This window comes from Dendrobium catenatum, unplaced genomic scaffold, assembly GCF_001605985.2.
Source record: "Dendrobium catenatum unplaced genomic scaffold, ASM160598v2 fragScaff_scaffold_624, whole genome shotgun sequence".
In the NCBI taxonomy this organism is placed as follows: Eukaryota; Viridiplantae; Streptophyta; class Magnoliopsida; order Asparagales; family Orchidaceae; genus Dendrobium; species Dendrobium catenatum.
The window spans coordinates 113103-124277 of record NW_021319086.1 but is presented as its reverse complement, the minus strand read 5'-3'; positions in this window follow the sequence as shown (position 1 = coordinate 124277).

Genomic DNA, 11175 nt, shown 5'->3' with positions numbered 1-11175 from the left:
AAATATACATCATATATAATGTGTTACATGATGGAAATGAGAAGAATCACTGTTGACGTGTTCGCTTGGTCGGAAGGGTTGTAATCGGTGGACGACATAAGTCGGAAGGATTGTAGTCGGCAGGCGACGTAGGTCATAAAGACGGTTGTTTGGCAATAGAGGTCGGAAGGACTGTAGTCCGTGGGCGACACAAATCAGAGGGATCGTAGTCGGCGGGCGACGCAAGTCATAAAGAACTTTGTTTGATGACGGGGGTCGAAAGGACGGCTTCAGGTAGAAGTCTAGCGATGGACAAAAGTCCAGTGTCGGATAGAAGTCCGAAGAATGTCCGACGACGGGCAGAAGTCCGTCGTCAGGTAGAAGTCTGACTGATTTTCGGTGACATGCGGAAGTCCGACGTCGAGCATAAATCCAGCGATGGGCAGAAGTCTGGTGTCGGATAGAAGTCTGTTGATGGACAGAAGTCCGACATCGGATAGAAGTTCTGCGTCGGGTAGAAGTCCGACAGATGTCCGATGAAGGGTGGAAGTCCGACGTTGGGCAGGAATCCGGTGACGGGCTGAAGTCTGGCGTAGGGCAGAAGTCTGACGCTAGCCAGAGGCCGAGCAGAAGTTCAACGTTAGTTGGTGGCCGGGTAGAAAAACCGACATCAGTTGGCGGTCGAGCAGAAGTTCGACGTCAGTTAGTAGCCAGGTAGAAGTTCGGCGTTAGTTAGCATTTGAATTCCGATTTCCAAAATGATATGAACTATCGTTAAACATTTCCCAAAGGTTATGACAAGTATTTTTGGACTCTTCATGCTTCGGCGTCCGAAAATAGAGGGGCAACTCATATATCATCAAAAAATATCTTGATGGGCACAAATCTCGACGCAAAATCAAGTTGGAAACTTCAAAAATTAATTCGGAGACCATTTGTACTCTGATTTTAGAAAACTTATAGCTAAACTGAACGTCTCGGAAATACAAACACAACGACACCAAATTCGACCCAATCCAAGCTTAAATGGGTCCAAATCAAAGATCCGAAGCACAATTGTAAAGTTCAATCCATAATTTAAATTACCAAATAGTTTCCAAACGTGGTGTGCTTATATTCAAATTGAGCGGCACGAGGAGACAAATCCAACCAGCCCAAGATTGACAAATTCTGATATCATTAAGATATTCAAATGTCCAATAAACAATCAAGAGATTCAACATCGGCCATCCATTCAAACCACTCACGATTTAGCCTTTATCTTCCTCCCATTTACTAGCTATGCCACTCCAAAACTATAAATAGACCCCTCATTTCTCATACAAAGGTAGCCCGAAAGAGGAGAGGTGTGTGTGTGTGTGTGTGTGGGGGGGGGGGGGGGGGGGGGGGGCAAGAGAGAGAGAAGATGGAGAAGCAAGAAGAGAAGAGAAGAAAACAAGGAAGATAAGGGAGAAACTCCTCCTCGACCACCGCCGGACTTTCACGCTGCAGCCGACCGATGTCGGACTTCTATCACGATCACTAACTAACGTCAGAATTAAGTAAGGAAGCAAAAATAGAAGGAAGAAAAAGAATATAACAAAGAGAGCTCTATTATCACCATACTCTTCCTCGACTACCGCTGGACTTCCACCCGGCAGCCTACCGACGCCGGAGTTCTGCCTAAATGTCATTAGATGCATGAGTTTTGCCCGGCCGCTGACTGACGTCGGACTTCTACCCGACGTCGGACCTTTGCTCGTCACTAGACTTCTACCGGACGCTGGAATTCTGCCCGTCGTTGGACATTCGTCGAACTTCTATCAGACGTTGGACTTCTGTCCATCACTGGACTTCTACCTGATGCCGTCCTTTTAACCTTTGTCATCATACAATGGTCTTTATGACCTTCGTCGCCCGCAGACTACAGTCCTTCCAACTTATGTCACCCACCGACTACAACCCTTCCAATCAAGCGAACACGTCAACAATGATTCTTCATATTTCCATAGTGTAACACACTCTATATAATGTAAATTTGTTACATAAAGCCATGACCTTTCCCCCAACGAAGGGCCTCATTTGTAATCAACTGCAAATACTAGTGGATTTATTCAAACTGGGCTAGGCCTTATGATTTTTCCCTTTTTAGGGGTTTCCACATGAAAATATTGGTGTCTTCTATGAATACTCCACCCTCCCTTTTTTATCTGTATGCATGTTGGATTATATATATATTTATGTTTTTCTTCGACTTCCATAAACCCTTTAATTAGTTGAATATTTTGCCAATACTAAAGATTTAACTCATATTGTAGATGTTTCCTGTGGAGAGCCGTAATGCAGGCTCATGAACATATGAGTCATCCTTGAAAAGGTGGTACTTCCCAAAATTACAGCCTCAACATCCATTCTAACAAGAAAACTACTTTATATGAGGTGTAATTTGAAGAGATGCAAATTAGAAGATTTTTTTTTCCCAAGAGAAGATCACGCCAACCATTGATCAGCATAAGCTCATATAACTACTAGTATTAAAGTTTTCAAAAGTAGTTGATATAGGTTTTGTTTGGGACGGCTTTCTTACTACTTTTTAAAACAGTTTTTTTGTAAATTATTTTTAATTTTCTACTAAAAAATTATTTTAAGAAGCAGTAAAAAAACCTTCCCAAATAAAACCATATAGTTCAATGTTGAATATATAAAATTTTCTATTACTTCTTGTATTCACCGGAGCTTGCTCAAGGCCAAAATGAATTGGAAATATTGTCGGATATAGAAGCATGACGGGTTACTAGTTATTGCTGCAATTGCATGTAGATGCTTTATCATGAAGAGTGATTTAGGTGCTGAATTTATTATTGTATTATGTTGAATATATATAAGAGATTTGTCGAGATAATTCTTCAATACTTGAAATAATTAAATCGTGAATGCTCTATTTAAATGTGGAATCCTGCAGCCCTTGATGATGATGTGGTTCGTGGTGCTGGCCAGGCGAGGCGTAGAGGAAGATGATGAAATCAAAGAAGAGGAAGATAACCAGGATGCTACCACTTTTACTTGATTTTGTTTTACTAGGCATAGAAGATTAGTTCTTCATGATGAGGGCTGGTTGTTTAAGACGCTTGAACAAGTCTAAGGCAACATTGTTCCGCCAATTCAAAAGTGCTTGTAGATGATTTTGAATGTGAATGTTCTAATTGACTCTTTGTTGGATGTTGGTCCTAGATTTAGGATTGTATTTTATTTAGATTTTTTGTATGGCTTGTATAGTCATTGGTATTGTCATTTGTATAGCTTTTAGGTGTCTATAAATAGGAGCTCTTTAAGCTATAATAAGTGTGGCCAAGAAATAAAATTTTCTGAGTTTGGCTCTCTCCCTCTCCCTTCCCTCTCTCCCTCCTCCTCCTCCATATCAAGAAGAGGAAGTGCTTCTTCCTCTCTAAGGTAAGATCTTTACAATTTGGTATCAGAGTCATGATGGTGGCGATCTCAAGGTGGAGGAGAGGTGGTTTTATTGTCTAAGAAAACGATTCAAGGCCAAGCAGAGCAGGCGATGTTAGTGGGGTTCGCCGGATTCGACGAAGGCAGAGTTTGGTCGCCGGACACGGGCGACGGGTCCGGACCGTCGGTGTGGATTCTGACTTGCTCGGCTTTGGTGTCGCGTGGCTTGCGGCACAGGTGTTGTTGTTCGGTCATGTGAGAGAAGCTGCCGACATGTGCAAGCGACTGGCTCCTGTTGGTTTTTTGAGGTTTGATCCAATTGGATTGTGAGGTCGAAAGGCACGTTCAGGAGGCTGGATTTGCGTGGAAGTGTGGCCCGAAGTCAAGATCAGTCACTGGATTTAAGCGGGCGAGTGGGATTGCGGCTCGCATTTCTTGCAGTCGGCCTTGGCTTGCCGGCGGACTGGAAGTGTAGGCTGATTGGGTGAACTCTGCCTGAGCGTGGAGTGTAGCCGCGGGTAAGAGAGCCTGGCGGGAGATGGCGCGAGCTGGGAGGAGGCGAGATGCTGATTCGTGTGCGAGAAGTTGGGCGTGGTGTTCAAAAAGAAAGGAGATTAAAGAAAGTTTGCTTAATCGTCTTGATGGGGAGCGGAAGTGGAGTCTGGTCTTGATCGCAAGAAGACAAGGATCCCGTGGGGCTTTTACAGTGCATCCTAGTGGAGAGGAGATTGTTTGCTCCACGGCTAAAGATTGCAAATTATTTGAGTTGTGTGGGCCATTCAGGTGATATTACAGTTTTGCATGGTGTTCTAAAAGATCTGATTAGATATTTATGAGATGGAGTTTTAGAATTTAGGTGGAGTCTGGGAGATAGAAGTGGAGTCGGCTTGTTTTTGAGGAGCAGTGCCGGGAGTGCGGGGCGTTTGGAGGTGCGAGGTTGTGTGGTGCACGAGAAGGTCGCATAGGAGCGCAGGGCACTGTCCGGACGCAGCAGTGCAGGGCGTGAGATTATGACGAGCAGGGCACAGGTGAATGCACGGGGCTCGGTGTGCGGGTGAATACGCGCAGGATGTGGTTGAAGTCAGACCATATGAGTGCAAGACGCAGGAGTGGAGCTGGAGGCTCAGGGCACGGGCATGAGGCACAGGGTGCTTGTGGATGCATAGGGCGCGGAAGCAAGGCACACAGGGTGCTTGAGAATTGACTGCGTGGGCCGCAGTGTGGCATGAGAAGATCTGTCGGGAGGTGGAGCTAGATCTTGTGAAGCATGAAACTCAAGAAAATGGTGGAACAATTCTTGAGAAAATAATTAACCGTCCGGTAGACTCTATTAGAGAGGAAGATTGGCGAGGATGTTCTTTGACTGTTCGTTGTGAACAGTAGTTATAGTTTGTTTTATAAATCTAGGATCAAAGTGAAGATTGTTGGATATTGATCCTAGATTTAGGATTATATTTTATTTAGGTTTCTTGTATGGCCTATATAGCCATTGATGTTGCAATTTGTAGAGCTTTTAGGTGTCTATAAATAGGAGCTCTTTAGACTGTAATAGGGGTGGCCGTGAAATAAAGTTTTCTGAATTTGGCTCTCTCCCTCTCCCCTTCTCTCTCTCCCTCCTCCTCCTCAACAACTCAAGAGGAAGTGCCTCTCTCTCTAAGGCAAGATTCTCTACATTCTTAGATGTTGAATCACGTCAAGGAATTTTCTATACTATTTTATAGAAATTTGATTTCTCTCTTCAGTTAGACTTATGATTTAGCATTCTAGTTTAAAAGCTTCAAGATTTACGATCCATTTGGTGCAACTTTTTTACAGTAGTTATTTTAAACTATAGTTTTTTATGTTATTTAAAAAATTTTGAGATGAAAAATAAGTTTTTTACAGCTAAATCTAAAAGTCTAATAATTTTATGAAAATTATTATTTGATTTTTAGGCAAGAGAAAAAATTTATAAAATGGAAGCAGTGAAAACAAGAGTAATATTTTCTATTTGCTGAATTTTCTGACACAAAATATAGTCGTAAATACTGAGTTCTAGATGAATAAAAAAGTGCAGGACATGGCTATTACAACCAGGCGAACATTATGATCAGAATATTAGTAAGCACATTTGGTCAGCTTTATTGGTGAGTCATTGGGGAGAGTCACTGACTCCGTAGGTGAATTGAATAGCCAACAAGGGCTTTTGTGTTAGAATATAAAAACAAAACAGAAAATGAAAATGTATTTTAGTTTATTATTTCGTTAATTCTGGGTAGCTAGTACACTTTGTTTTATCTATAAATACGGCTGTATACTCTATTGTTAATGACAAGAAAAATTATGTTTCGTTTCTATCTTCCTGTTCCGGTTCCGTCTCCTTCCTCACCGAAGGGTTGAGTTGTTCTACATGGTATCAGAGCTAAGTTTCTTGATCTTTATTGTGTTTTTTCTAAAATCTCTGGGCATTCTTCCTGTTCGCTCTTCTTCTTGTTCCTATGGAAGAAACATCCAGCCAAAGCTCTGCCCTTGAGGCACTTTTTTCCCAACCCCTGATTCCCATTCCCCCTCAACTTAAATTTCTGCTCACTCAAATCAAGACTCTGGTTTCTTCACCATTAACATCTGAAAACTACCCTATATGGCGCTCTCAAATCGAGAAAATATTCTCTGCAAATGGATTCATGGGGTTTCTTGATGGATCTCTCAAATGTCCATCTCCGGAGTCATCGTCTTCATCTAATGATCGAGGATCTACATACCAGGTCTGGTCCTTTCTGGATCAGAATCTTGCTTCTGCTCTTCTTTCGGTCATCACTGTCTCAATCCTGCCGTATGTTTTATCTTTAAAACATTGCGCTGAGATTTGGGCTACATTGTCGCATCGCTTACAAGCTTCCTCCCGATCGCGTGTAGTCCAGCTCAAGAACGAACTTTATCAAATGACCAAAGGCGAACAGACAATGACTCAATATCTGCTCTCGGTAAAATCCAAAGCAGATGCTATTGTGGCTGCCGGAAGTTCTCTTGACCCCGAGGAAATCATTTTTCATACCCTCAATGGTCTTCCTGCCAAGTATCAATCTTTCAAATCGGCGATTCGCACAAATATGCAACCAATTTCTCTCGACGATCTTTACACACTCTTGTGCAGTGAAGAGTTGAATCTTGCGCATGAGGCCTCTAAAGAGTTGCAATCTTTACAAATTTCTGATCCCACTCTGGCTTTGGCGGCTTACCGCGGCAAAGGACGTGGAAGACAACAGTCGTCTAGTCGTGGACGACCTTCAGCTCAACAACGACCAAATCGTTCGTCGAACCCGTCCGCTCCTTCGTCTCAAAGAACTGATCGGCAGACGTCTCGCAGCATCATATGCCAAATCTGTTCTAAGCAAGGGCACTCTGCCGTCAAATGTTGGTATCGACATGATACTAACTACCAAGAAGGATCTCAAACTCAAGCTCTTTTCAGTCCGGTGGATTCTGCTAATCAAACGGACTGGTTCTTGGACTCTGGTGCGTCGACCCACCTGACCTCAAATGCATCCAATCTTCGCTCTCAAGAACCTTATCATGGACAGTCTCAAGTTACCATTGGTAATGGGCAGCAATTACCAATTCAGTATACAGGTAAAGGCATCCTACCTACTCCCTCAGGTAATTTACAACTTAGCAAACTTCATCAAGTTCCGAATCTTTCTTTTAATTTATTGTCTGTTTCTCAATTAACTCATGATAACTCGTGCACGATAACGTTTTCTTCCTCTGGTTACAAAATTAAGGATTTGAAGACCAAGCGGGTTCTACTACAGGGACCTTGCCATAATGGTCTTTACGCTGTTCGGTCGTCGGTCCCGGCATCTACCTTGGCGCTTTTTGCGGTCCAAACCGTGCAAGATTTGTGGCATTCTCGATTGGGTCATCCCGATCCGAATAAAATTTGCATTCTGGCTAAATACCATCCTGAAATTCATACAAACATTACTTCCAAGTTTTGTCATACTTGTAATTTAGCCAAAAACAAACGTTTACAGTTTTCGGTTTCTAAGTCTACTACTTTAGCTCCTTTCGATCTTGTTCATTCTGATGTTTGGGGACCGTCTCCCACTAAATCTCTTAATGGTTTTGCATACTATGTATCGTTTATTGATGATTTTTCGCGGTTTTGCTGGGTTTTTCCGTTAATTCATAAATCGGAAGTGTATTCCAAATTTCTTGAATTTTATGCTATGGTTAAATGTCAATTTGACTCTACTATTAAAATTCTTCGCACGGATGGCGGAGGAGAATATTTGAATCACAATTTTCAACAATTTTGCAAAACTAATGGTATGTTACACCAATACACTTGCCCTTACACGCCTGCACAAACGGTATTGCTGAACGTAAACATAGACACCTTATAGAAACCGTTCGCACTCTTCTTCTTCACTCTTCCGCTCCTCACACACTTTGGACTCATGCTTTACTTACTGCGGTTCATCTTATCAATATTCTTCCGTCCCGTGTTTTAAACAACAAAACTCCTTACGAAATCTTGTTCAAACAGAAGCCTAGTTACACGCATATCAAAACGTTTGGGAGTTTATGCTATCCTTGGCTTCGCCCTTACTACAAATCAAAGCTTGGTCCTCTCTCGACACCTTGCGTATTCGTTGGATATGCTTCTCGTCAAAAAGGATATCACTGTCTGGATCCTACCACTCATAAAATCTATACTACTAGGCATGTTGTCTTCACTGAGCATATTTTTCCATATCACCAAAATCAGCAGTTCACTGGATCTTCTAGCACTCCGGGCAGTATCCCTCCTCTTCTCCTGGTTCCTGCTTCTTGCATTTCAACTACCACCAACCGTATACCTGTCACTCCTGAACCTACTCATTCCTGCAGCCCGTCTCATATCACTCAATCTCTGCCTGCCTCTCAGACCACCTCTCCCACTACTAACACTACAATGACTCAACACACTACTCAACCGCACCATATGGTTACTCGATCTCGCACTGGGCACCTCAAACCCAAAGCTATTTTTAATCTTACTCATCAGCTTACTCCAACTGATCCTACATCTTACACTCACGCCTCTCAGTTTCCTCACTGGCGGAATGCTATGTCACTTGAATTTCAAGCTCTCCAATCTCAAGGCACCTGGGATCTAGTTCCTTCCTCTCCTCACATGAACATTCTCGGCTGCAAATGGATGTTCCGCACCAAATACAACTCTAACGGATCTATCTCACGACATAAGGCTCGGTTGGTAGCTCTCGGTTGCAATCAGGAATATGGTATAGATTATCATGAAACCTTTAGTCCCGTCGCCAAAATACCTACTTTTCGCATTCTTATTACTATAGCTTTACACAATTCGTGGCCTATACATCAATTAGATGTTTCTAATGCGTTTTTACATGGCTCTTTAACTGAAACTATTTACATGAAGCAACCTCCGGGGTTTCATGACCCGGCGTACCCGAATTATGTTTGCAAACTCAAGAAGGCTCTTTATGGTTTAAAACAGTCTCCTCGCCAGTGGTTTGCTACACTTACCGGTCACTTAACTAATCTTGGTTTTGGCATAAGCCACTCAGATCCTTCTTTACTCATTTATAGCAAAAACAATATTCGTCTTTATTTTTTAATCTATGTTGACGACATCATTTTTACTGGTAATAATCAAAACATGGTTCAAGATATTCTTCACAATCTCAATACGCGGTTCCATATGCGAAATCTTGGACAATTATCACAGTTTTTGGGGATCACGGCAGTCAAAACCAAACAGGGAATCATTCTTCATCAGCAAAGGTATGCGCAAACTATTCTTGAAAGAGCAGGAATGCTTAACTGCAAGGCGGTTTCTACGCCCATATGCACTAAAGAAAATTCAACGAACCCTCCGTCCCCTGAGTTTTCCAATCCTCTGCTATATCGGCAACTGGTAGGTTCGTTGCAATACTTAACTCTCACGCGGCCCGACATTGCTTACGCGGTTAATCGAGCTTGCCAATTCATGCATAAACCAACCGAACAACACTTTAATTCCCTTAAGCGTATTTTGCGTTATATTAAAGGCTCCAATCACATGGGTTTACCTCTCGATAGTGCATCTATTTTGCTAACATCTTATGTAGATTCTGACTGGGCTGGTGACCATCACGATCGGAAATCGACGTCCGGATATTGCACGTTCTTAGGCAGCTCTATCGTCGCCTGGAGTGTCAAGAAACAGTCTACTGTGGCTCGTTCATCCACGGAGGCTGAATACAGAGCATTGGCGTCCGCTGCCACAGACGTTGTTTGGACTCGAACGTTGCTTCAAGAACTTGGTTACCCACAGACAGAACCCACAAAGCTTTTTTGTGACAACATATCCGCTATCGCCTTAGCCAACAATCCAGTGTTCCATGCTCGCACGAAACACATTGAGGTGGATTGTCATTACATTAGGGAATGTATCAAGAGTCAAAGCATAACCGTCCATCACATTTCCACTACCGACCAAATTGCGGATCTGTTTACCAAAGCTTTACCGAGAGGCTCATTTCAGCATCTAACCAACAAACTGATATCTGCTATCCCTTCCTCAGTTTGCCAGGGGGTGTTAGAATATAAAAACAAAACAGAAAATGAAAATGTATTTTAGTTTATTATTTCGTTAATTCTGGGTAGCTAGTACACTTTGTTTTATCTATAAATACGGCTGTATACTCTATTGTTAATGACAAGAAAAATTATGTTTCGTTTCTATCTTCCTGTTCCGGTTCCGTCTCCTTCCTCACCGAAGGGTTGAGTTGTTCTACATTTTGAACATCCTTCCATCTCTTTCATGTCTTGTATGTTGGTGTAAGAAACGAGAAATTATTATGTGTGGATATCAGATGGGTTGAGGGCAACACTCGGTACACAACGGTACCCTACATCTATACCGAGCAAAAAAGTGATGTGGTGCATTCTGGTTGGTCTCTAGACAACGTTTGGCATCCGCACAAAATAATTAATCGTATGAAAGTGTGATGTTTGACTTGGTAGTGGAGTGATGGTGTACACATCTCTTTTAAGCGCATTGTCAGTTCTTAAAAATAGACATCTAGACACCAAAAATAAAATAAATAAAATATTACATCAAGACCCTCATGTGCAACAACACATCCTCTATGTCCATAAATACCTAGCAATACATAGTGTATTTTACACAATGATATATAACGATACAGAGCGGTACACAACAGTAGCAGTATATAGAAGTACACAGTGATACACAATGGTACACAACAGTACATAGTGATACATAACTTCAAAATGAACAAAACATCACATAGACAAAAGAGAAAAAATACATAATAATTATACTTGAGAGAATAAATGAATGTCTACAAATTTGTCATTTTATATAGTTGATTTACAAAAGAATACATTCTAAGTGAAATGTATGCGAAACATCACAAAAATAATTACTTCTCAGTTTATAAATTCCTCGTTGAAGTATTTTGACTTGTTTGAGAACTTGATATGCATTGAAGGTGAACACGATTATGTTGTATTTACATTTAGGATAGATTTCTCTATTGAAAAACTAAGTTCAACAAAATATATATTATCTCATAATATATGTTGAAAAGAAATTATTATGCTTGGAAAATATACCTTACTCTTAATATTTTTCTCTCTATAGAGAATGTGAAATCCTCTAAATCAATTTTCATCTTTATATTCTGTTTCTCATTTTTTTTCTTAGCAAGTATAAAAAATTTTATTTCGTAAAAATTCTTGAGAGCTTTTGAATTTTTT